Here is a 26334-nt window from a genome sequence, read left to right as displayed (position 1 = left end):
CCCAGCTTCACAGTTCTCTGGCCACTGCTAGTGTTTGCCACTCTAGTTCTGCGACAAAAATCTCTCTGCCTGCTCCTGGATTTGGCCATTTCCCAGAATTACTCTACTGAAAATGTAAAATTCCATTATTGCAGTCTTTGTCCTCCACTTTGGTTTGTTAAGGCTTTCTCACTACCTTAATCCTTTTGTAATTTCCCTTCAAATCCATAACCCCTCCACTTTCTTTTTTTTGAATTAATTAATTTTTGGTCACACTGGATTTCATTGCTGTGCTCGGGCTTTCTCTAGTTGTGGCAAGCAGGGGCTATTCTTCATTGCGATATATGGGCTTTTCATTGTGATATACCGGCTTTTCGTTGCGGTGGCTTCTCTTTTTGTGGAGCACGGTCTCTGTGTGCATGAGCTCAGTAGTTGCAGCACATAGACTTAGTTGCTCTGCAACATGTGGAATCTTCCCAGACCAGGGATCAAACCTGTGTTCCCTGTATTGGCAGGAGGATTCCCATCCACTGAGCCACCAGGGAAGTCCACCCTTCACTTTATCTTTCAAAAGGTGTTCTTATTATTTTAAAAACAACGTGTATTATAAAAGAATGGCTTAATAACATAAACCTACAGTCTAGAGATTTCTATCTGGTAGTTCTATCACTCTGAGATAACCTCTGTTAAGAATTTAGTGTAGGTCTTCCAGAGTTTCATCTATACACATACTTTTATATTTTTATAATAATGGGCACATGTTATATTTTATATGCCATTCTGTGCTTCCTTTTTGCATAATCTATTTTGGACATTTGGTCATTTTATACATACAGCATCAATGCAATCATTTTTTAAAATTCAAACAATTTTCTATTGAGGTGTGAATGGACATATAGTTTCAGGTATACAACATAATGATTCAGTATCAGTTATTGAATTTCATATTGTGAAATGATCACCAAAATAAGTCTAGTTAACATCCATCACTATAGATAGTTATGAACTTCTTTTTCTTGTGTTGAGAACTTATTTAAGATTTACTCTCCTTTTTGTAAAAGTAGTTTTTATTGGAGTATGGTTGATTTATAATATTGTGTTAGTTTCTTGTGTACATCAAAGTGATTTAGTTATATATATATTCATTTATTCTTTTTCAGATCCCTTTCCCATAAAGGTTATTGTAGAGTATTAAATATAGTTCCTTGTGTGGTACAGTGTGTCTTTGTTGATTATATTAAAAAATTTACTCTCAGCAATTTTCAAATATGCAATACAGTATTATTAATTACAGTCACCATGCTTTATATTACATCCCCATGGTCCCTTCTCCCATATTGCCTCCCACCTCTGGCAACCACTAATTTGTTCTCTCATATCTATGAGCTTTATTTGTCTTATTTTTTTTTTTGTTTGTTTTTAGATTCTACATACAAGTGAGATCATATGGTATTTTTTTTTCTGACTTATTTCCCTTAGCATAACGCCTTCAGGGTCCATCCATGTTGCCACAGATGGCAAAATTTCATTTTTTTTGGCTGAATAATATTCTGTTGTATATATTTACCACATCATTTTATTTATCCATTGATGAACATTTATTTTTTTAACTGATAAATTTTTTTATTTAACTTTTGAGTTTTTACACTTTTCCTGATTATTCCATGTAAGGTGGAAATTATATATGTTTAAAAGACATACACAAATCTGGTATATCAATAACCAAGTTTTTTTCTCTTTTGCTCTACTATTTTTACAACCACAGGTGTGCTTGCTAGGCAATATAGCCATCACAGGAGGATACTGGTAAGGAAAAACAAAGCAGGAGAGAACTATCAGATATACAGACAGGCTTGTTCCACATCATTCATGGACATTTGGGTTGTTTCCATATCTTGACTGTTGTAAATAATGCTCCACTGAATATGGGGGTACATATATCTTTTTGAGTTAGTGTTTTCATTATCTTCAGATAAATACAAAAAGTGGAATTGCTGGATCATATGGTAGTTCTGTTTTTAATTTTTTGAGGAATCTCCGAACTATTTTCCCTACTGGCTGCACCGATTTACATTCCCACCAGTGATGCACACAAGGTTTCCCTGTTCTCCACATCCTTACCAACATTTGTTATTTCTTGTCTTTTTGAAATTAGCCATTCTAACAGGGGGCTTCCCAGGTAGTGCTAGTGCCAAAGAACCTGCCTGCCAATGCAGGAGCCATAAGACACCTGGCTCCATCCCTGAGTTGGGAAGATCCCCTGGAGGAGGAAATGGTAACCCACTCTAGTATTCTCACCCTGGAGAATTCCATGGACAGAGGAACCTGGCGGGCTATAGTCCATGGGGTTGCAAAGATTCAGATATGATTGAAGTGACTTAGCATGCATTCTAACAGGTGTGTGGTGATATTGTGTGGTTTTGATTTGCATTTCCCTGATGATTATTGATGTTTCATTTTTCATGTACCTGTTGGCCATTTGAATGTCTTCTTTGGAAAAATGTCTATTCAGATCTTCTGCTCATTTTTAAATCAGATTTTTGTTTGTTTGTTACTATTGAGTGTGGGCTTCCCAGGTGGCACTGTTGGTAAAGAATCTGCCTCCCAATGCAGGAGATGCAATAGATGCAGGTTCGATCCCTGGATCAGGAAGATCCCCTGGAGAAAGAAATGGCAACCCACTCCAGCATTCTTACCTGGGAAATCTCATGGACAGAGGAGCCTGGCGGTCTACAGTTCATGGGGTTGCAAAAAGCTGGACATGACTGAGTGCACACACTATTGAGTGTACCTATTGAGTGTATGAATTCTTTATATATTTTGAATATTAACCTCTTAGCAGATATATGAGTTTCACATATGTTCTATTCATTAGGTTGTCTTAATTTTATTGATGGTTTCCTTTGCTGTGCAGAAGCTTTTTAGTTTGATGTAGTCCCACATGTTTATTTTTGCTTTTGTTGCCTTTGGTTTTGATGTGAATCCAAAAAACCATCACCAAGACTCATGTGAAGGAACTTAGTTTTCCTCTAGGAGTTTTTATAGTATCCAATCTTAAATTTAGGACTTTAATCCATTTTGAGTTTATTTTTGTATATGGTGTTGGAGGATGTTCCTTTTTTTTTTTTTTTGCTTGCACTGAGTCTTCGTTGCCGCACATGGGCTTTCTCTAGTTGTGGTGAGTGGGCCTACTCTTCATTGCAGTGTGCAGGCTTCTTATTGAAGTGGCTTCTCTGTTGCACAGCACAGGCTCCAGGCACATGGGCTTCAGTAGTTGCAGCAGATAGGCTTAGTAGTTGCAGCTTGCAGGCCCTAGACCATGCAGGCTTCAGTAGTTATGGCCCACAGTAGCTTAGTTGCTCTGTGGCATGTGGAATCTTCCCAGACCAGGGATCAAACCCATTTTCCCTGCATTGGCAGGTGGGTTCCTATCCACTGTACCACCAGGGAAGTCCCAGAATGTTCTAATTTTATTCTTTTACATGTAGCTGTCCAGCTTCCCCAGCACTATTTATAGAAGAGAGTGCCCTTTCTCCATTGTGTATTCTTGTCTCCTTTGTCATAGATTGGTCATATGGTCAATTGACCGTAAGAGCATGGGTTTATTTTGGAGCTCTGCACTCTGTTCCATTGATCTATATATGTGTTTTTATGCCAGTAACACTGTTTTGATGACTGTAGCTTTGCAGTATAGTTTGTAATTGGGGAGTGTGATACTGTGTTCTTCTTTCTGAAGATTATTTTGCCTATTTGGAGTCTTAGCTCATTCATTTAAAATATTATTTATTTATTTAGATGAATAAGAATTATATATATGTATATATATTTAAAGATTGTATATATTTAAGGTGTAAAATGTTATGCTTTGATATATGTACACATTGTGATATGATTCCACAACCAAACTAATTAACATAACTCCCGTAGTTACCACTTTTTGCTGTGTGTAGTGAGAACACTAGAGATCTACTCTTTTAACTATATAATACATTGTTATTAACTATAGTCACCATGCATATATTAGGTTTCCAGAACTTATTTATCTTATAACTGAAAGTTTGTACCCTTTGATACAAAAAAATTATTTTTTCTTTTCCCTCCACCCCCAGCCTGTGGTAACCACCATTATACTTTCTAACTCAATGCCAACTAATTAATTTTAATAGCTGTATAGTGTCCCATTGTATATATGAACTATTATTTTATTTAGCCAAATCCACTGATAGACATTTGGGTTGTTATAATGTTTGACTATTACATTCTTTGTACATGTATCTATGTGCCTATGTGAGTATATAGGATGAAGTTTTAGAAATATATTGCTATGTGAAATGGTATGCACACTTAGAATTTCAATTACAGTCATAGACTCTACCATTTTATACCCTTTACCGAGAGAATATGAAGGTATGTTTTTCCCACATACTTGTCAATATTGGGTATTATCAATCATTTTATATTCTTTCCAAGGAGAGTTGTTTGTAATCCATTTTGTTTTCACTCAGTAGCATGTTCTGAACTTTTTTCTGTGTCAATGAATATGCATTGTACCATAATTTTAAATGGCTGTGTAGTATTCTAATTTGTGGATGTAATATAATTTAATTTTCTCTTAATGGACATTTAGGTTGTTTTCAGGTTTTCTTGCTATTATAAGTAGCTGTGATGAACATTCTTACCCATGAATCTTTGTGTAATTGTCTGGTTCTCTCCTTAGTAAAATGTATTACTTGTTAATGCATTTATTAACCAACATTTGCTTCAAAATCTATAGCTTGTAAGGAACAGTTTATATGTAATGCTTCTTTTGTTTAGCATAATGTTTTTGAGATTTTCCCATGTTAATTGTGCATATCAAGTTTTCTCCTTTTTGTTATTGAGTGATATCCCATTGTGTGAATATGCCAGTCTGTCCTTTCTATTATTGATGAACATTTGGATTGTTTATGTTTTTTTATCTATTATGACTAAAGTCTTTTCGTAAACATATACTTTTGTTGCTTTGTCTTTTGGAGAGTTTTTTTGGTAAGTATCTAGACAGAAGTGGCATTTCTAAACTGTAGGGTAGATATATATATTTAAATTTATAAGATATTTCAAAACAGTTCTCTTAAATAGTTGTACCATTTTATATTCATATTGATAATGTATAAGAATTCCACTTGTTCTATATCCTCTCCAACATTTTATATGGTTGGTCTTTTAAATTTTAGCCATTTTGCTGTGTAGTAGCATCCACTGTAGTTTTAACATGCATTTCTCTGATGACTAGTGATGTCAAGCACTTTTTTACATGCTTATTGACTATTTATACATTTTTCTTTGTGAGGTGTCTATTCAAATATTTTCTCCATTTTCCAAACTGGATTGCTTGCCTTTTTAAACTATTGAATTGGGCAACCCAATCCAGTATTCTTGCCTGGAGAATCCCATGGACAGAGGAGCCTGGTGGGCTACAGTCCATGGGTTGCAAAGAGTTGGGCAAGACTTGGCGACCAAGCATGAGTTCTTTTTTCTGTATTTTTTAATAAAGACTTTTGGGGGGGGAATTTTTAGGTTCACAACAAAATTGAGGGGAAGGGGCAGAGATTTCCCATATACTCCATGTATCTATGCATACAAATGAAGTTTTTATAGCTATTGCTGGCAGGGAGGTAGGAAAACGAGTATACTCATGCCAAGCCTGTGGAAGTGGTTCCTTTAGCTACTGTTAAGACTGTGGGGAAGGCACCTCCTCTTGTTCTACATACAGGTCTGGTTGCTGTGACCACAGACCATCCAATAAACAATGATGGCATTTATCTTCCTCCTAGATTGTGACTTTCAACACATTCTATATCTTTTGACATATCTAAGATAGAAGTTCATTATGTACTCTGGTTACAAGTTCTTTGTCAGGTATATGTTTTACAAATATCTTCTCCTAGTCTGTCACTTGCCATTCATTTTCTTAGTGGTGATTTTTGATGAACAGGTTTCTTTTTTTAAATTTGGTGAAATCTAACTTATGCTTTTTCTTTTATATGATTATTGCTTTCTGTGTTCTTTCTAAGAAAGCTTTGTCTATCTTCAAGTCTCAAAGATCCTTTCCTGAGTTTTCTTCTAGAAACTTTATAGTTTTAAAAGTTATATTTTATGACTGGCTCCACAATCTATCTTCAATTGGTTTTCTAAAAATTTCAGCTTTTGAGGTATAATTGACATTCAGTTAGTTTTTATGAATGATGTAGAATTGGGGTCGAGGTTTATTTTCTCTGTATCGATATCCAATTTTTCCAGCACCATTTGTTGAAAGACTTTTCCTTTCCCCAATTCAATATTGCTTTGTCAAAAATCAAATTACTTTGCATGTATAGAACTCTCTATTCTGTTACACTGACCTATTTGTCTATCAAATACTGTAGCTTTCTTTGCAGTAAGTCTTAAAGTCAGGAATATAGATCTACCAACTTTGTTAACCTTTTTTGAAATTCCTTTGGATATTGTAGATCCTTTGCATTTCCATGTACATTTAAAAATCAGCTTGCCAATTTCTATTTTAAAACGTGATGGGGTTATGATGACAATTTTATTGAGTCTATAGATGAATTTTGGAGAAGGCAATGGCAACCCACTCCAGTACTCTTGCCTGGAAAATCCCATGGATGGAGGAACCTGGCAGGCTGCCGTCTATGGGATCACACAGAGTCGGACATGACTGAAGCAACTTAACAGCATAGATGAATTTAGAGAGGTTTGACACCTTAACAATATTGCGTCTTTCAATCTAAGAACATGGTATGTCCATTTATTTAGGCCTTTAAAATTTTCTTATAGGAATGTTTTATAGTTTTCAGTGTAGAACTTTCTAGGTCACTTTTAATGGATATTATTGAATGCTTCATAGAAATGTTATACCAGTTTGCATTATTACCAATAGTACATTTTCCCATACTTTCATCAACACTGGATTTTATCAGTGTTTTTATTCCTTGCCAGTCTCTCATAGATTAAAAATTATATTTCAGTTTTATTGACTAGTGATGAGATTGAACATTTTTTCCACAAACTGTGTTTATTATCTATATATAATTTTTAATAAATTCTTATCTTTTGCCCATTTTTCTATTGGGGTGTTCATCATTTTCCTGTTGATTTGTAATGATTTGTAAAAGCTCTTTGTAAGTTAGGGAGGAGTGAGTGTGTGTGTATAACTAGAGAACTAAGTAGTATTATCTTTACAACGTGAAGAAATTGAAGCTGAGAAAAGCTAAGCAACTTGCCTGAAAGTGAAAGGGAAAGTCGCTCAGTCGTGTCTGACTGTTTGTGACCCCATGGACTGTACAGTTTGTGGAACTCTCCAGGCCAGAATACTGGAGTGGGTAGCCTTTCCCTTCTCCAGGGGATCTTCCCCACCCAGGGATTGAACCCAGGTCTCCTGCATTGCAGGCAGATTCTTTACCAGCTGAACCACAAGGGAAGCCCAAGAATACTGGAGTGGGTAGCCTATCCCTTCTCCAGGGGATCATGCAAATAAATGACAGAGCAAGGATGTGAATCCTGGCCTGTGTGACACAAAATACTATTTTCCTTCTTTTACAAAAATATTATTTTTAGTCTCTTAATAACTTTTTCAAGACTTATAAAAATTCTTTTAAAAATTCTTTATTTATTTATAGTTTTGTTTGCACTGGATCTTCATTCCTGCTCATGGGCTTTCTCTAGTTGCAGAGAGTGGGGGCTACTCTCTAGTTGCAGTGTATGGGCTTCTCACTGTTGTGGCTTCTCTTGTTGAGCACAGGCTCTAGGTGCACGGGCTTTGGTAGTTGCAGCACTCAGGCTCAGCAGTTGTGACTTCCAGGCTCTAGGGAGCATGGGCTTCAGTAGTTGTGGCTCATGGGCCCTAGAGTGAGCAGGCTTCAGTAGCTGTGGCACAGGGGCTCAGTAGTAAATGGCTCATGGACTCTAGAGCATGGACTCAGTAGCTGTGGAGCACAGGCTTAGTTGCTCTGCGGCATGTGGAATCTTCCTGGACCAGGGATTGAACCTGTGTCCCCTGGATTGGCAGGCAGATTCTTACCCACTGTACCACCAGGGAAGTCCTAAGATTTGTAAAACTTCTCTAAGATTATTGTCTTTTGGGGGAAGAGATCAAAATGGTGTAGTATGAAGATCTTGATCCCACCTACCCCTATAAATACATCAAAAATATATCTACGTGTGGAGCAGTTCTCACTGAAAACAAACTCGAGAAAGACAGAAAGACTCTTCTGCAACCAAGGCTGTAAAGAAAGATCCAAATGAATTCGGTAGAGAGGGAGAAGCAGAAATCTGATCAGAACCTGCACACCTCAGAACACAGAAGAGATTATATGAACTTGGAGACCTTTCCTGGGGAGTGAATGGCTCAAACCACTTATTGGGGTCCAATACTGGGAAGACAAATACTCTTGGCTAGTTTGAAAACTAATGAGACTAAAAGAGTTATAAGAAACCAAGACTGTGCCCCTGAAGAGCAGGCACAGACTTGCTTACTCTCAAACATGGCAGAGGAAGCTGATAGAAACTGCCTGGGACTCTGACCAGTATCACAATGTGTGCCCTGGCCCACACCAAGAACCCATTATGGCCTCTCTTGCTCCAGCACAGCTCCCCACTAGGATAAGGGCTACTGTTGCTGAGGAGAGTATACAGTGTACTAACTGAATTCAGTTCAGTTCAGTAGCTCAGTCATGTCTGACTCTTTGCGACCCCATGAATTGCAGCACGCCAGGCCTCCCTGTCCATCACCAACTTCCAGAGTTCACCCAAACCCATGTCCGTTGAGTCAGTGATGCCATCCAACCATCTCATCCTCTGTCATCCCCTTCTCCTCCTGCCCTCAATCTTTCCCAGCATCAGGGTCTTTTTAAATCAGTCAGTTCTTTGCATCAGATGGCCAAAGTACTGGAGTTTCAGCTTCAGCATCAGTCCTACCAATAAACACCCAGGACTGATCTCCTTTAGGATGGACTGGTTGGATCTCCTTGCAGTCCAAGGGACTCTCAAGAGTCTTCTCCAACACCACAGTTCAAAAGCATCAGTTTTTCGGCACTCAACTTTCTTTATAATCCAACTCTCACATCCATACATGACCACTGGAAAAACCATAGCCTTGACTAGATGGACCTTTGTTGACAAAGTAAAGTCTCTGCTTTTCAATATGCTGTCTAGTTTGGTCATAACTTTCCTTCCAAGGAGTAAGCGTCTTTTAATTTCATGGCTGCAGTCACCATCTGCAGTGATTTTGGAGCCCAAAAAAATAAAGTCTGACATTGTTTCCACTGTTTCCCCATCTATTTGCCATGAAGTGATGGGACCAGATGCCATGATCTTAGTTTTCTGAATGTTGAGCTTTAAGCCAACTTTTTCACTCTCCTCTTTCACTTTCATCAAGAGGCTCTTTAGTTCTTCTTCACTCTCTGCCATAAGGGTGGTATCATCTGCATATCTGAGGTTATTGATATTTCTCCCAGCAGTCTTGAGTCCAGCTTCTGCTTCTTCCAGCCCAGTGTTTCTCATGATGTACTCTGTATACAAGTTATATATATACAAGTCAAGTTAAATAATCAGGGTGACAATATACAGCCTTGACGTACTCCTTTTCCTATTTGGAACCAGTCTGTTGGTCCATGTCCAGTTCTAACTGTTGCCTCCTGACCTGCATACAGGTTTCTCAGGAGGCAGGTCAGGTGGTCTGGTATTCCCATCTCTTTCAGGATTTTCCACAGTTTATTGTGATCCACACAGTCAAAAGCTTTGGCATAGTCAATAAAGCAGAAATAGATGTTTTTCTGGAAATCTCTTGCTTTTTCGATGATCCATCGGATGTTGGCAATTTGATCTCTGGTTCCTCTGCCTTTTCTAAAACCAGCTTGAACATCTGGAAGTTCAATTAGTGATTTAAATAACTCCCAGAAAACACAAGTCCAATACTGGAGAGCTTCATAGGGGAGTTCTACCAAACATATAAAGAATCCTATCCTTCTCAAACGATTCCAAAAAGTTGAAAAGGAGGGAACACTCCCAAATTCATTCTACAAGGCCATCATTACCCTGATACCAAAACCAGACAAAAACACTACAATAGAAGAGATTACAGGCCAGTATCTCTGATGAATATAGATACAAAAATTCTCAACAAAATCTTAGCAGACTGAATTCAACAATATATGAAAAGGATCATACAGCATGAACAAATGGGATCTATTCTAGGGATGCAAGGATCGTTCAACATTTGCAAATCAATGTAATATACCTCATTAACAAAAGGAAGGATAAAAATCACATGCTCATCTCATTAGATGCAGAAAAAACATTTGACAAAATTCAACATTCATTCATAATAAAAACTCTCATCAAAGTGGAAATAGAGGGAACAAATCTCAACATGATAAAGGCCATATATGACAAACCCACAGCTAGCACCATACTCAATAATGAAAAGCTGAAAGCATTTTCTCTTAAATCAGGAACAAGATAAGGATGCCTACTCTCACTACATATATTTACCATAGCATTGGAAGCCCTAGCCACAGCAATCAGACAAGACAAAGAGATAAAGTGAATCTAAATTGGAAGGGAAGAAGTAAAACTCACTATTTACAGATGATATGATACTAAATATAGAAGACCCTAAAGTCTCCATCAGAAAACTATTAGAACTAATCAATGAATTCAGTAAAGTTGCAGGATACAAGATAAGTAGACAGAAACCTGTTGTTTTTATATACATTTGTAATGAACTATCAGCAAGAGAAAGCAAGAAAACAGTCCTACTTAAAATTGCATCAAAAATAATAAAACATCTAGGAGTAAACTTAGAGGAACTGAAAGACCTATTCTCTGAAAACTATAAAATACTGATGAAGAGAGTTGAAAATGATGCAAAGAAATGGAAAGATATCCCGTGTTCATGGTCTGGAAGTATTAACATTGTTAAAATGGTCATACCGGGCTTCCATGGCTCAGTCGTAAAGAATCCTCTTGACAATGCAGAAGGCATGGGTTCGATCCCTGGTCCAGGAAGATCCCATATGCTGTGGAGCCACTAAGCCTATCAGCCACAACTATTGAGTACTCTAGAGCTTGGGAGCTGCAACTACTGAGCCCACATGCTGCAACTACTGAAACCTGTGCACCCTAGAGTCCCTGCTCTGCAACAAGAGAAGCCATTGCAATGAGAAGCCCTCACACAACTAGAGAGTAGCCCCCCCTGCTCACCACACCTGGAGAAAAGCCTGCACAGTAATGAAGACCCAGCACAACCAAAAATAGAATAAATAAATAAAAGTATTTTTTAAAATGACCATACTAAAAAAATAAATAAATAAAAATAATAAATAAATAAATAAAAATGACCATACTGCCCAAGGCAATCTACAGATTTAATGCAATTGCTATTAGAATACTCATGACATTTTGCACAAAACTAAAACAAATAATCCTAAAACTTAGATGGAAATCAGTAAAGACCCCCAATAGCCAAAGCAATCTTGAGTAAAAGAACAGAGCCAGAAGTATGCTCACTGATTTCTTGCCACAAAAATAGACACTTAGATCAATGGAACAGAATAGAGAGCCCAGAAATAAACTCATACATTTATGGTCAATTAATCTACAACAAGGTAAGCAAAAATATTGTTCTTGTTGTTCAGTCACTCAGTCATGTCCGACTCTTTGCAAATCCATGAACTGCAGCACTCCAAGTCTTCCCTGTCCTTCACTATCTCCCGGAGCTTGCTCAAACTCACGTCCATCGAGTTGGTGATGCCATCTAATCATCTTATCCTGTTGTCCCCTTCTCCTCCTTCCTTCAATCTTTCCCAGCATCAGGGTCTTTTCCAATGAGTCAGTTCTTCACATCAGGTGTCAAAGTATTGGAGCTTCAGCTTCAGCATCAGTCCTACCAATGAATATTCAGGATTGATTTCCTTTAGGATTGACTGGTTGGATCTCCTTGCTGTCCAAGGGACTCTCAAGAGTCTTTTCCAACCTCACAGTTCATTTTTTTTTTCAACCTCACAGTTCAAAAGCATTAATTCTTTGGCACTCAACCTTCTTTATAGTCCAACCCTCACATCCATACATGACTACTTGGAAAATCATAGCTTTGACTATATGGACTTTTGTTAGCAAAGTAATGTCTCTGCTTTTTAATATGCTGTCTAGGTTTGTCATAGCTTTTCTTCCAAGGAGCAAGCATCTTTTTAATTTCATGGCTGCAGTCACCATCCGCAGTGATTTTGGAGCCCAAGAAAATAAAGTCAGTCACTGTTTCCATTGTTTCCCCATCTATTTGCCGTGAAGTGATGGAACTGGATGCCATGATCATAGTTTTTTGAATGTTGAGTTTTAAGCCAGCTTTTTCACTCTCCTCTTTCACCTTCATAAGAGGCTTTTTAGTTCCTCTTTGCTTCCTGCCCTAAGAGTGTTGTCATCTACATATCTGAGATTATTGATGTTTCTCCCAGCAATCTTGATTCCAGCTTGTGCTTCATCCAGCCCGGCATTTTGCATGATGTACTCTGTATATAAGTTAAATAAACAGGGTGACAATATACAACCTTGATGTACTCCTTTCCCAATTTGGAACCAGTCGGTTGTTCCATGTCCGGTTCTAACTGTTGCTTCTTGACCTGCATACAGGTTTCTCAGGAAGCAGGTAAGCTGGTCGGGTAGTCCCATTTCTTTAAGAGTTTTCCACACAGTTTGTTGTGATCCACACAGTCAAAGGCTTTAGCGTAGCTAATGAAGCAGAAGTAGATGTTTTTCTGGAATTCTCTAGCTTTTTCTATGATCCAGTGGATGTTGGCAATTTGATCTCCAGTTCCTTGCCTTTTCTAAATTCAGCTTGTACATCTGGAAGTTCTCGGTTCACATACTGTTGAAGCCTAGCTTGAAGAATTTTGAGAATTACGTTGTTAGCATGTGAAATGAGTTCAATTGTGCAGTAGTTAGAACATTCTTTGGCATTGCCCTTCTTTGGGATTGGAATGAAAACTGACCTTTTCCAGTCCTCTAGCCACGGCTGTTCAGTTTAGTCACTTAGTCATTTCTGACTCTTTACGACCCCATGGACTGCAGCATGCCAGGCTTCCCTGTCCATCACCAACTCCTGGAGCTTGCTCAAACTCATGTCCATCGAGTCAATGATGCCACTCAACCATCTTATCCTTTGTTGTCCCCTTCTCCTCCTGCCTTCAATCTTTCCCAACATCATGATCTTTTCTAATGAGTCACTTCTTCACATCAGGTGGCCAAAGTACTGGAGTTTCAGCTTCAGTATCAGTCCTTCCAATGAATATTCAGGACTGATTTCCTATAGGATGGATTGGTTTGGTCTCCTTGCAGTCCAAGGGACTCTCAAGAGTCTTCTCCAACACCACAGTTCAAAAGCATCAATTCTTCGGTACTCAGCTTTCTTTAGTCCAACTCTCACATCCATACATGACTACTGGGAAAACCATAGCTTTGACTAGATGAACCTTTGTCAGCAAAGTAATGTCTCTGCTTTTTAATATGCTGTCTAGTATTGTCATAGCTTTTCTTCCAAGGAGCAAGCATCTTTTAATTTCATGGCTGCAGTCACCACCTGCAGTGATTTTGGAGCCCAAAAAATCACTGGGCTCTGTTAACCTTTGCCATCTTCATTTTGTACTCCAAGGTCACTGCTGAGTTTTCCAAATTTGCTGGCATATTGAGTGCAGCACTTTCATAGCAGCATCTTTTAGGATTTGAAATAGCTCATCTGGTATTCCATCACCTCCACTAGCTTTGTTCATAGTGATGCTTCCTAAGGACCACTTTACCTCACACTCCAGGATGTCTGGTAGTGATAACACAATCATGGTTATCTGGGTCATTAAGATCTTTTTTTGTGTAGTTCATCTGTGAATTCTTGCCACCTCTTCTTAATATCTTCCACTTCTGTTCGGTCCATACCGTTTCTGTCCTTTATTGTGCCCATCTTTGCATGAAATGTTCCCTCGGTATCTCCAGTTTTCTTGAAGAGATCTCTAGTCTTTCCCATTCTATTGTTTTCCTCTATTTCTTTGCATTATTCACATAGGAAGGATTTCTTATCTCTCCTTGCTATTCTTTAGAACTCTATATTCAGATGGGTATATCTTTCCTTTTCTCCTTTGCCTTTAGATTCTCTTCTTTTCTCAGCTATTTGTAAGACCACCTCAGACAATCATTTTGTCTTTTTGCATTTCTTTTTCTTGGGGATGGTTTTGATTACTACTTTCTGTACAGTGTTACAAACCTCCATCCATAGTTCTTCAGGCACTCTGTCTATCAGATCTAATCCCTTGAATCTATTTGTCACTTCCACTGTATAGTCGTAAGGGATTTTATTTAGGTCATACCTGAATAGCACAGTGGTTTTCCCTCCTTTCTTCAATTTAAGTCTGAATTTTTCAGTAAGGAGCTGATAATCTGAGCCACAGTCACCTCCTGGTCTTGTTTTTGCTGACTGTATAGAGCTTCTCCATCTTTGGCTGCAAAGAATATAATCAGTCTGAGTTTATGTTGACCATCTGGTGATGTCCATATGTAGAGTCATCTCTTGTGTTGCTGGAACAGGGTGTTTGCTATGACCAGTGTGTTATTTTGGGAGAATTCTGTTAGCCTTTGCCCTGCTTCATTCTGTACTCCAAGGCCAAACTTGCCTGTTACTCCAGTTATCTCTTGTCTTCCTACTTTTGCATTCCAGTCCCCTATGATGAAAAGGACTTCCATTTTTTGGTGTTAGTTCTAAAAGGTTTTTTAGGTCTTCACAGAACCATTCAACTTCAGATTCTTTGGCATTAGTGGTTGGAACATAGACTTGGATTATTGTGATATATAATAGTTTGCCTTGGAAACAAACCGAGATCAGTCTGTCATTTTTGAGATTGCACTGGGGCAAAAAAGCAATCTCTTCAGTAAATGGTGCTGTGAAAACTGGACAGCTACATGTAAAAGAAGGCTACTATGCTCAGTAAATCAGAGATAGAAAGACAAATACTGTATGTTATCAGTTACATGTGAGACCTTAAAAACAAAACAAATTAATGAATATAATGAAACAAAAATAGACTCACAGATATAGAGATCTAGTGGTTACCAGTGGGGAGACAGAAGGGGAAAGGGAAAGAGAGGGCTACGGAATTAAAGATACAAACTACTATATATAAAATAAACAAGCCATATGGACATATTGTACAGCACAGAGAATATAACCAATTTTATATTCACTATAAATGGAGCATAATCTGTAAAAATTTTGAATTGCTATGCAAAGCTGCTGGAGGTGATGGAATTCCAGTTGAGCTATTTCAAATCCTGAAAGATGATGCTATGAAAGTGCTGCACTCGATATGCCAGCAAAGTTGGAAAACTCAGCAGTGGCCACAGGACTGGAAAAGGTCAGTTTTCATTCCAATCACTAAGAAAGGCAATCCCAAAGAATGCTCAAACTACCGCATAATTGCACTCATCTCACATGCTAGTGAAGTAATGCTCAAAATTCTCCAAGCCAGGCTTCAGCAATACATGAACCGTGAACTTCCAGATGTTCAAGCTGGTTTTAGAAAAGGCAGAGGAACCAGAGATCAAATTGCCAACATCCGATGGATCATCGAAAAAGCAAGAGATTTCCAGAAAAACATCTATTTCTGCTTTATTGACTATGCCAAAGCTTTTGACTGTGTGGATCACAATAAACTGTGGAAAATCCTGAAAGAGATGGGAATACCAGACCACCTGACCTGCCTCCTGAGAAACCTGTATGCAGGTCAGGAAGCAACAGTTAGAACTGGACATGGACCAACAGACTGGTTCCAAATAGGAAAAGGAGTACATCAAGGCTGTATATTGTCACCCTGATTATTTAACTTGTATACAGAGTACATCATGAGAAACGCTGGGCTGGAAGAAGCAGAAGCTGGACTCAAGACTGCTGGGAGAAATATCAATAACCTCAGATATGCAGATGATACCACCCTTATGGCAGAGAGTGAAGAAGAACTAAAGAGCCTCTTGATGAAAGTGAAAGAGGAGAGTGAAAAAGTTGGCTTAAAGCTCAACATTCAGAAAACTAAGATCATGGCATCTGGTCCCATCACTTCATGGCAAATAGATGGGGAAACAGTGGAAACAATGTCAGACTTTATTTTTTTGGGCTCCAAAATCACTGCAGATGGTGACTGCAGCCATGAAATTAAAAGACGCTTACTCCTTGGAAGGAAAGTTATGACCAAACTAGATAGCATATTAAAAAGCAGAGATACACTACAATATTGTAAAGTAATTAGCCTCCAACTAATAAAAATAAATGGAAAAAAAATAAAAGCAGAGACATTACTTTGCCAACAAACGTCCGTCTAGTCAAGGCTATGGTTTTTCCAGTGGTCATGTATGGATGTGAGAGTTGGACTATAAAGAAAGCTGAGTGCCGAAAAATTGATGCTTTTGAACAGTGGTGTTGGAGAAGACTCTTGAGAGTCCCTTGGACTGCAAGGAGATCCAACCAGTCCATCCTAAAGGAGATCAGTCCTGGGTATTTATTGGTAGGACTGATGCTGAAGCTGAAACTCCAATACTTTGGCCACCTCATGCGAAGAGTTGACTCATTGGAAAAGATCCTGATTCTGGGAGGAATTGGGGGCAGGAGGAGAAGGGGATGACAGAGGATGAGATGATGGATGGCATCACTGACTTGATGGACATGAGTTTGAGTAAATTCCGGGAGTTGGTGATGGACAGGGAGGCCTGGTGTGCTGCGATTCATGTCGCAGAGTCAGACACGACTGAGTGACTGATGAACTGAAACATTAAATACAATATTGTAAATGAACTATATTTCAATTTTTAAAAAAGGTTATTATTTCTTTTGCTAAAAGCTTTGGTTTTGGAATTTGGCTCCTGCTATTAGTCTTAATAGATCTTTAGTGAACATTTGGTGTAGTTTTCCCCTTTTAAAATATCATTTAAAACTTAAAAACAAACATCACTTTGAAGTAATTTCAAACTTAAAAGTTGGAAGAATAGCACAAAGCATTTCCATATACTGTCTGCCCAGATTCATAAATTTTTGACATGTTGCCACATTTGCTTTCTTATTCTACCATCATCTCTCTGTAATTTTTTGAATCACTTGAGTAATTTTCAGACATAAATTTCCTATTCTCCTAAATCCTTAAGCATGCCTTTTTTAAGAGCTGAGACATTCTCTTACAAAATCACAGCATAATGATCAAAGTCAGAAAAACTAGCATTGATATTAATGCAGTACTATCTATATTCAGATTTTACTTCTTGTCTCAGTAACATCCTCAATAGCAATTTTCCCCCAGCCCAGACTACAAGCCAATATTATTTATTGAATTCATTTGTCATGTCACTTTATTATTCTTTAATCTGAAATGGTTCCTGTCTTTTTTTCTTTCATTGTGTTGCCATTTTTGAAGAGTCCAGGCCAGTTATTTTGTAGAATGTCCCTTAGTTTGGGTTTGTCTGATGCTTCCTAATGATTAACTTCAGGTTATGCATTTTTAATAGGAATATTGCAGAAGTGATTTGCTCTCAATACATTACAACAGGAAGCACATGATGTTTGCCTGTCCCATGATCACTGATGCTAAGTTTGGCTATTTGGTAAAGTGAAGTCTGCCAGGCTTCTCCACTGTAAATTTACTGTTTTTTCCTTTGTAATCAATATACAATTTGTGAGAGGATAATTTGAGACTGTATAAATGTCTTGTTCCTCATCAAATTTTCACCCAATAGTTTTTAACATTCACTGATAATTCTTGCCTGAATTACTCATTACTATGTAGTTTGGAAAATAGTGGTTTTCTAAATATATCTTTATTTCCACATTAGTTGGCATGCTGCTGAAACAAAGAGCTTTCCTTTTACCCCATGTATTGATAGATTGATTATCAGTATGGGTACATGGGTTCTTATTTTTTGCATGAGTTACAATGTTTTATAACATGGGTTATAATGTGTGGAACAGGGAGGCCTTGGGGTTGCAAAAAGTCAGACACAACTTAGTGACTGAACAACAACAGTAATGTTTTACTGTCATTATTCAGTTTTATACTTAAATTGGCCCAGACTTGGGCAGTAGGAGCCCTTTCAAGCTGATATCTGTGTCCATTTACATATCCCCATCAATATTTAGCACTTCCTTACTTTCTGGGACAATAAGACTATTTCAAGCTTATCATATACTTGCTATATGACATATATGCATTTCAAGCTTATCATATACTTGCTTATCATATACCTGCTATCGCCCTGGGACCAGCTATTTCTCCAGGAGCTTTGGTTCTCTTAAATGAGGAATGATATTTAGAAACCAAGATCTTGTACTAGGTATATTTATTACTACTGGAGTATCATGGCTTTTGGCTTTTTTAGCAGAGGGACTTAGGAATTATCCCAGGCTTTTGAATCTCTCTCAATATTCCCATAAAGTGATTGTCTAGGTCTGTGCTTGAACACTTCATTATTTGAGGATATGCTCCAGAGACAGTCTTTTCTATTGTTGCGCAGCTTTGGTACTTGATGACATTTACATTTGAAAACAGTGGTCATTGGTTTCCTCTACTAAGTCTTGTCTTTGTGCTAAACCTCTGCAATTCCTTTACTGCCACTATTCTCATGACAGAGTTTTTTTTTTCCTCCATTTATTTTTATTAGTTGGAGGCTAATTACTTTACAATATTGTAGTGGTTTTTGCCATACATTGGCATGAATCAGCCATGGATTTACATGTATTCCCCATCCCGATCCCACCTCCCACCTCCCTCTCCACCCGATTCCTCTGGGTCTTCCCAGTGCACCAGGCCCAAGCACTTGTCTCATGCATCCAACCTGGGCTGGTGATCTGTTTCACTATAGATAATATACATGTTTTGATGCTGTTCTCTCGAAACATCCCACCCTTGCCTTCTCCCACAGAGTCCAAAATTCTGCTCTGTACATCTGTGTGTCTTTTTCTGTTTTGCAAATAGGGTTATCGTTACCATCTTTCTAAATTCCATATATATGTGTTAGTATACTGTATTGGTCTTTATCTTTCTGGCTTACTTCACTCTGTATAATGGGCTCCAGTTTCATCCATCTCATTAGGACTGATTCAAATGAATTCTTTTTAATGGCTGAGTAATATTCCATTGTGTATATGTACCACAGCTTCCTTATCCATTCATCTGCTGATGGGCATCTAGGTTGCTTCCATGTCCTGGCTATTATAAACAGTGCTGCGATGAACATTGGGGTGCACTGTCTCTTTCAGATCTGGTTTCCTCAGTGTGTATGCCCAGAAGTGGGATTGCTGGGTCATATGGCAGTTCTATTTCCAGTTTTTTAAGAAATCTCCACACTGTTCTCCATAACGGCTGTACTAGTTTGCATTCCCACCAACAGTGTAAGAGGGTTCCCTTTTCTCTCATGACAGAGTTTTAAGATCCACTCATCATTCTGGTTATTCTGTTCTGCTCTTACTTCAGTTCACTAATATCTGTCTTTGAAGACTGGCATCTAGAATGAAATGTACTATTTCTAGCAATGTTCTGTTCACTACAGAGGAGGGAGTCAATGACTTTTTGTTTTAGATCCTATGCTACTACTCATGCAGGCCAAGATTTATTTAGCTTTTGCCTTTTTTTTTTCTTTTTCTTTTTGATAATCACATCAATCACTCTGTTGACTTATGTTGAGGTAGTTGAAATTCCTAAGACTAACTCTGCTGTGTGTTCATCCATTTGGTACTTGCACAGTTGTGTTTTAGGACTCAAGATGCACTCTTTAAGTTGATCTCTTTCTCTTGACCTTGTTAAATTTAGCCTATTTTTCCTGCTTGTCAAGCTTATTTTGAATCCTAAATATCGTCTGGTTGTATTAGATTTCTTTCCATCTATCATCTGCAGATTTGCTTAGTATGCTGTTGGTGTGGTCATACAACTAACTATTTAAAAATATCAAGAAGGGCAATTTGCAGCTCAACTCTTTTCAGCCTGACTGGAGACTTTTCTCCCTTGTTGAAATCAGTCTGTCAGATAAGGGTTACTGCTGTTCATCTACCTTCAGTTACTGTTGTATATAGGATCTGAGCTAACAGACCTGTCACAGTACACAAAGTAGGTCCAATTTCTAGGTGTTTTCATAGGGTCAGTGCTTCAAGGTCATAAGAAGGCTTATTTCTTGTAAAATAGAGGCCTTTCACATAGTCCAAACTTATTTTTGCGTGAAAACTGACCTGGTCTGGCTCGTTCTGTGTCATCCTTGGTGACAGAGGCAAGGGAAAATGTTTCAGGGAGCCAAGACTATTCTACTTTAATCATAGAATCTTTATTGAATCTAAGAACTTTAAGGGTCATCTAGTTCAAGCTTCAAAAATCTGACTGTCAAAACCTCCTAATAATGTACCCTTCTACTTTAATCTGCTAAATTTGACAACAAGTACTTACACATCTTATTAAAAAGGAGGAAATATGCCTTATTCTGTAAGGTGCTCTCAGAATTGCAAATAAGGATGGGGAAAGGTCATTGTCTTAAAATTAAATATAATGAATAAAAGCAGCTATCTGAAAGCATGCTTCTAAGAGAATTAACCTACCTTAAGACAGAGCTTCTAAGTTTTCTTTTAATGAGACTAGGGTACCTTTCAAGTTTCCATCAAAGAAGAGAATGAAATATAATAATGCAAAAAATCCTAACTTACTCAGCTGCCTTATAACCTGGTCCTCTGAGATAGAAAACTGTGCATAGAAGTGGAAGGGTGGTTATCAGCAAGGAGCCTAGAAAGGAGAAGAATGATATTTTGTTTCTTTAGCCTTTTCTGAGGTTTATTTGCTTTAAACTACATAGATAATAGGTCATGTATGGATGTGAGAGTTGGACTGTGAAGAAAGCTGAGTGCCGAAAAATTGATGGTTTTGAACTATGGTGTTGGAGAAGGCTCTTGAGAGTCCCTTGGACTGCAAGGAGATCCAACCAGTCCATCCTAAAGGAGTGGTGTCATGGGTGTTCATTGGAAGGACTGATGTTGGAGCTGAAACTCCAATACTTTGGCCACCTGATGCGAAGAGTTGACTCATTGGAAAAGACCCTGATGCTGAGAGGGATTGGGGGCAGGAGGAGAAGGGGACGACAGAAGATGAGATGGCTGGATGGCATCACCGACTAGATGGCCATGAGTTTGAGTAAACTCTGGGAGTTAGTGATAGACAGGGAGGCCTGGCGTGCTGCGATTCATGGGGTCGCAGAGTTGGACACGACTGAGCGACTGAACTGACATAGATAATAAGGTTAAAGATATGGGGCTACAGGGAATGTGTTATGCTTTGCTGTTCTATTTTGTTTTTTGGCCAGGCTGCATGGCTTTTGGTATCTCAGTTCCCCAACTAGAAACTGAAGCCAGGCCATGGCAGTGAAAGCCCAGAATCCTAACCACTAGACCATCAGGGAACTTCTGCTGTTTTCTTTTTTTTTTTTAATTGGGGTTCTCTTATCTGTTCCCATGGCTTCAGTTGCTTACTATACATTCACTTTATGCAAGTGTATGTTCAACTCAGACTTCTTTTCTGAGTTTTAGACCCAGTGTATCCATCTGCCTATGTGGTTAGGCATCTCAAATTCACCATTTCCCATAGTGAGCTTGTTCTTAATTTTTCTGTCAAAACTTGTTCCTCCTCTTCTGTTCCTTATCTCAGAGAATGGCACTGCTGTTAGTTCAGGGGCCCAAGTCTGAAACCTTCATACTGTCCTCCCTCTAGTTTTTCTACCACCAAATCCTTTTAGGTCTACTTGCTAAATATCTATTGAATCCATGTACTTCTCTCTATTTTCCTATTGCGTATTCCTATTCTGGTCCAGGCCACCATCACCTTTCACCTCCACTATTGCAACTATCTCTTAATTCATCTACCTACCCCCACTTTCCTACTCCCAAAGCATTCTCCACACTACAGCCAGAGAACACTTTCTAAAACATGACCCTTCAGTTGCTTCCTAGTCCCAGTAAGAGAAAGTCCACAATTCTTTGAGTAGCTTCCAAGATCCTACATCTCGCTCCTGTATCAGCTTCTTTTATCAAAACTTTCTATCTCAAATTCTTTATCTCAGTCATTCTAAACCCCATTTTTCCATTCTTGAGAATTCCATGCTCTCTTCCTCTTGAATCAAAACCTTCACACATGCTATTCTAGTATCTGGTTGCAGATTGGTGACCATTTGATCCCCCCACTGTAAAGTTCCCTATTTGTCTTCTATTAGTTTTAGCATCCAGTGATAATCATTATCTGGAGTAGAAAATGTCAACCCACTCCAGTATCTTGCCTGGAAAATTCCATGGACAGAGGAGCCTGGTGGGCTACAGTCCATGGGGTCACAAAGAACCAGACATGACTGAGCGACTAAGCATGAATGTATGCACAATGATCATTGTCTAAATCAATTATTTTATAAGAGGCTTCAAACTGGTGATTTTGCTAGTTCTATCATTCTTTCTACATCTGTTAGCTGGAAATCTTTTGTAAAGAATTTTCTCTGACTGGCTAGGTCTATTTGGTATACTGAAACATAGTTTGAACATGATTGGCAGGATGAATATTTAATTCTTTTATGGTTATATTTTTAAACATTTTTAAAATTAGTGACTTGATGTTTTGGACAATTTTATCAGAGAAACTATTTAAGAATAGTGGTTGTGTTTTCAGAGTAGCAGATAAAAAGCCTACAGGGTAAATTAAGCATTACACATAAGCAATGAAAAATAGAAAATATTTTTGTAATATTAGTTATTAAATGAAAATTGGATGAGTTTTTGAAGTTTAACTTGAGTATTGGAGAGAAAGGCAGTGCTAGTAGTGAAGAACCCACCTGCCAATGCAGGAGACTTAAGAGTCGTGGGTTTGATCCTTGGGTGGGGAAGATTTCCTGGTGGGCATGGCAACCCACTCCAGTATTCTTGCTTGGAATCCCATGGACAGAGGAGCCTGGTGGGCTAGAGTCCATAGGGTCTCGAAGAGTCGGACATGACTGAAGTGACTTAGCATGCATACACTTAGATGAAGAAGATATAGGTAGATACTTAGTGTTTTGAAGGAATCTGTGGAGTATTTTCAAGAGTTTTTAGAATTTGATGGCACTGGTTCTTATGTTTATTTATTTATTTATTTATTACTTTATAAATAATATCTGGCAGTTTATTAAAAAATGGAGCATCATCTTTCAGGAAGAAAAAACACTAAATTTGAAAAGACATCACCCACTGAATTTGGACACAACACCTCTACTCAATTAAGAGAAACATTTGTACAGTCCAGGTCTTTATTTTTACACCCATCAGGCCATAAATTCATCGGGAATGGGCTCCAACAGTTTGGGTTTCATTGGTCCTCACGAAGTGTGCTTCTCTGGGTGGAGCAGGCTGGTGCTTCAGCTGAACCCAAGTCCCTTTCTCTTTGGCTTCCTTCTTTTTCTGATCATTTTCCTTCACACGTTTCAGGAAGCTACCTCAGCTCTTAGAGTGCTTAATATGCTCGATACGCACATTAATTCTCTTGGCAAGAATCTTGCCCTTGTTTGTTTACAATGATGCCAACAGCATGCTGGGTAACATTGTAGACTCTCCCAGTTTTGCCATGGTAATATTTGTGGGGCATTCCTTTTTGAACAGTACTCAATCCCTTGATATCTACAATATCACCCTTCTTGTAGATTCGCATGTATGTGGCCAAAGGAACAACTCCATGTTTTCTAAAAGGCCTAGAGAACATATAGCAGGTGCCCCTCCTCTTTCCCTTTGTGTTGGTCATTTTGGCAAATTACTGGAAGATGGTGGTTCCAGCTGAAAAGCTGGTTCTTATGTTTAATGTTTAATTTCACTAAGGATTTAAGCTATTTCCATTTCTGTGACTGATGTAGCACCAACACTTCCCTTGTATTTGGCAACCAGGACCCACAGTCAGGGGAAATTTTCAACTTACAAATGGAGAGAGGCACATTTTCCCATATGCCAACTGTCAGGAGGGAATTAAAGAGGTATATGTGAGTGCACCTGAGACCAGAGTGATAAAAGATAGAAGGACTTTAATGTTTGGACTTAGGTGTGAGGTGGGACTAGGGCCAGATCTAGGGTGAAGCAAAATGAAATGCCTGTAGTGCTGATGCTACACTTGCTTGACCCTGAGAGTGAGTGCCTCCTTAAATGTTGTGCTGTAGGATAGTGACTTTTGAGCTCTCTCAGTGGGAAACAGTCCAGTGAGATCTGTGGAAGGGTTTGGTACAGCAGTTCCTAGGTACAGTTCGAACCTGAGCAAAGACTCTAAGGCTACAGATAAGAACACAGATATTATGTGATAGGAGAAGAAGGTTCAAACCAAAGTAGATTGAATATTGGAGGTCAAGAAAGGCTTCATGGAGACTTGTGCTGGAGTCAGAAAGCACAGAAAGCCTGCTCTCCTCAGGCCAGAAAGTTTTAGGAAAAAGTGTGATAACAAAGGACAGAGGAAACAGGTGCAAAGGCATGGGGATGTGAAATAGGTTTAATTACTGTAATTTAGGGAGTGGTAGGAGATGAGGCTGGGACCTGCATTATGGAGGGCTTTATAGACCATGCTATAGATTTGAGCTTTATCTCTGTGGACCTTGGAGAACTCCTGAAGCTTTTTTTTATACTCGGAAGTTACATGGTCAGATTTGTGACTTTAAATAAATGTCTTCAAATGTACTCATAAGTAAAGAGAATTATATAATGAACCTTCATGTACCCATTAACTACATTCAATAATTACCAAGATTTTACCAATCTTGTTTCAGCTATCTCTTTTTTCCTTTCTCTTTCCTTTCTTTTTTTTTTCCTTTCGTTCTTTTTTAAACTTTGCTGAAATTTTTTTTAAAGCCAACCCCAGGCATCATATTATTTCACCATATATATTCAGTAGGCATGTCTAAAGTACAGACATTTTCTTATATAACAGTTATGCTGTGGTTATGCTATCTTACAAAATTAATAATTCCTTAATAGTATCTAGTACCCAGTTCATTATAAAATTTCTCAGGTTATCTCAAAAGATTGTCCAACAGTTGGTTTGTTCATATAAAGATCCAAACAATGTTCTCATATTACATTTGGTTATCATCATTCTTACCTGCTTACTGACATTGCTATAGATTAAATGTTTGTGTTCCACCCCCTTCCCCAAGTTTGTATGTTGAAACCTAACCCCCATTGTGATGGTGTTAGAAGGTAGTGCATTTAGAATATGATTACATTGTGAGGACAGAGCCTTCATGAATAGGATTAGTGCCTTTATAAAATAGACTTCAGAGAAATTCCTTACCCACTCCACCTTGTGAGGACACAGAGAAAAGAGAGTTGTCTATGAAGAGAAGGGGATCTTACCAGACACTTAATCTGCCAGCACTTTGATCTTGGACTTCCCTCCCTGTCTCTAGAACTATAAGAAATAAATTTATGTTATTTATAAGCTATGGTATTTTGTTATAGCAGCCTGGACAAATAGACTAAGATTAGGTGTAATTGGAATAGGAAATGGCAACCCATTCCAGTATTCTTGCCTGCAGAATCCTACTGACTGCAAACCTGGCGGGTTGCAAAGAGTTGGACATGACTGACCAACTGAACACAAACACAAAGTATATGGTATTTTGTTATAGCAGCCTGGACAAACAGACTAAGACAAGGTGTAATTGACAAATAAAAGTAGTATATATATTTAAGGAATTCTCTAGCAGTCCAGTGGTTAGGACTCCATGCTTCTAATGCAGGAGACCAAGTTTGATCCCTGGTCAGGGAACTAAGAGCCCACAAGACAGGCAGCACTGCCAAAAAGAAAAAAAAAGCATATATTTAAGGTGTACAACTTTATGATTTGATACAGGTATACACTAGGGAATATTTACCATGACCACAGAGGATAGGGGTTAAAGGGAAAAATGTTGGTCAAGGTATACAAAGTTTCAGGTATATAAGATGGTTATTATTTCTTAAGCCTCTCTTAATCTAGAGCAGTCTGGATTTTACTTTTTCAAGTCACTGACTTGTTACAAAAAGTGGGTCAGTTGTTCTACAGAAAATCCCACATTTTGGATTTGTCTGTTACCTTTCTTATGCTGTCATTTACTTTATTCCTCTATACACTCCATATTTTTCTATAATGGAAGTTAGCTTTAGAGGCTTGATTCAGGTTCAACTATGTTTTTTGTCAAGAATATTTCACAAGGGTTAGTGTGTGATGCACTTTGAGTCACATCTGGAGCCTCATGTCTATTCCACTTTTAATGAGCAGGTGACAGTCTGATTTCTCCTTT

The 26334-nt window shown here is 38.3% G+C and overlaps 1 protein-coding gene and 1 pseudogene across 2 annotated transcripts in view; one reads left to right on the top strand and one right to left on the bottom strand.

Annotated features, from left to right (window-relative positions):
• The window catches only part of SNX12 (sorting nexin 12), an 84925-nt gene that overhangs the window by 32174 nt on the left and 26417 nt on the right, over nt 1–26334 (top strand). The gene's annotated exons all lie outside the window — the stretch shown is intronic.
• Nucleotides 23299–23816, bottom strand: LOC122434660 (annotated as a pseudogene).

The sequence above is a fragment of the Cervus canadensis genome, chromosome X (genome assembly GCF_019320065.1).
Source record: "Cervus canadensis isolate Bull #8, Minnesota chromosome X, ASM1932006v1, whole genome shotgun sequence".
NCBI lineage: Eukaryota > Metazoa > Chordata > Mammalia > Artiodactyla > Cervidae > Cervus > Cervus canadensis.
Note: the sequence above shows the minus strand (reverse complement) of the source record. Positions and strands in the feature narration are given on the sequence as shown.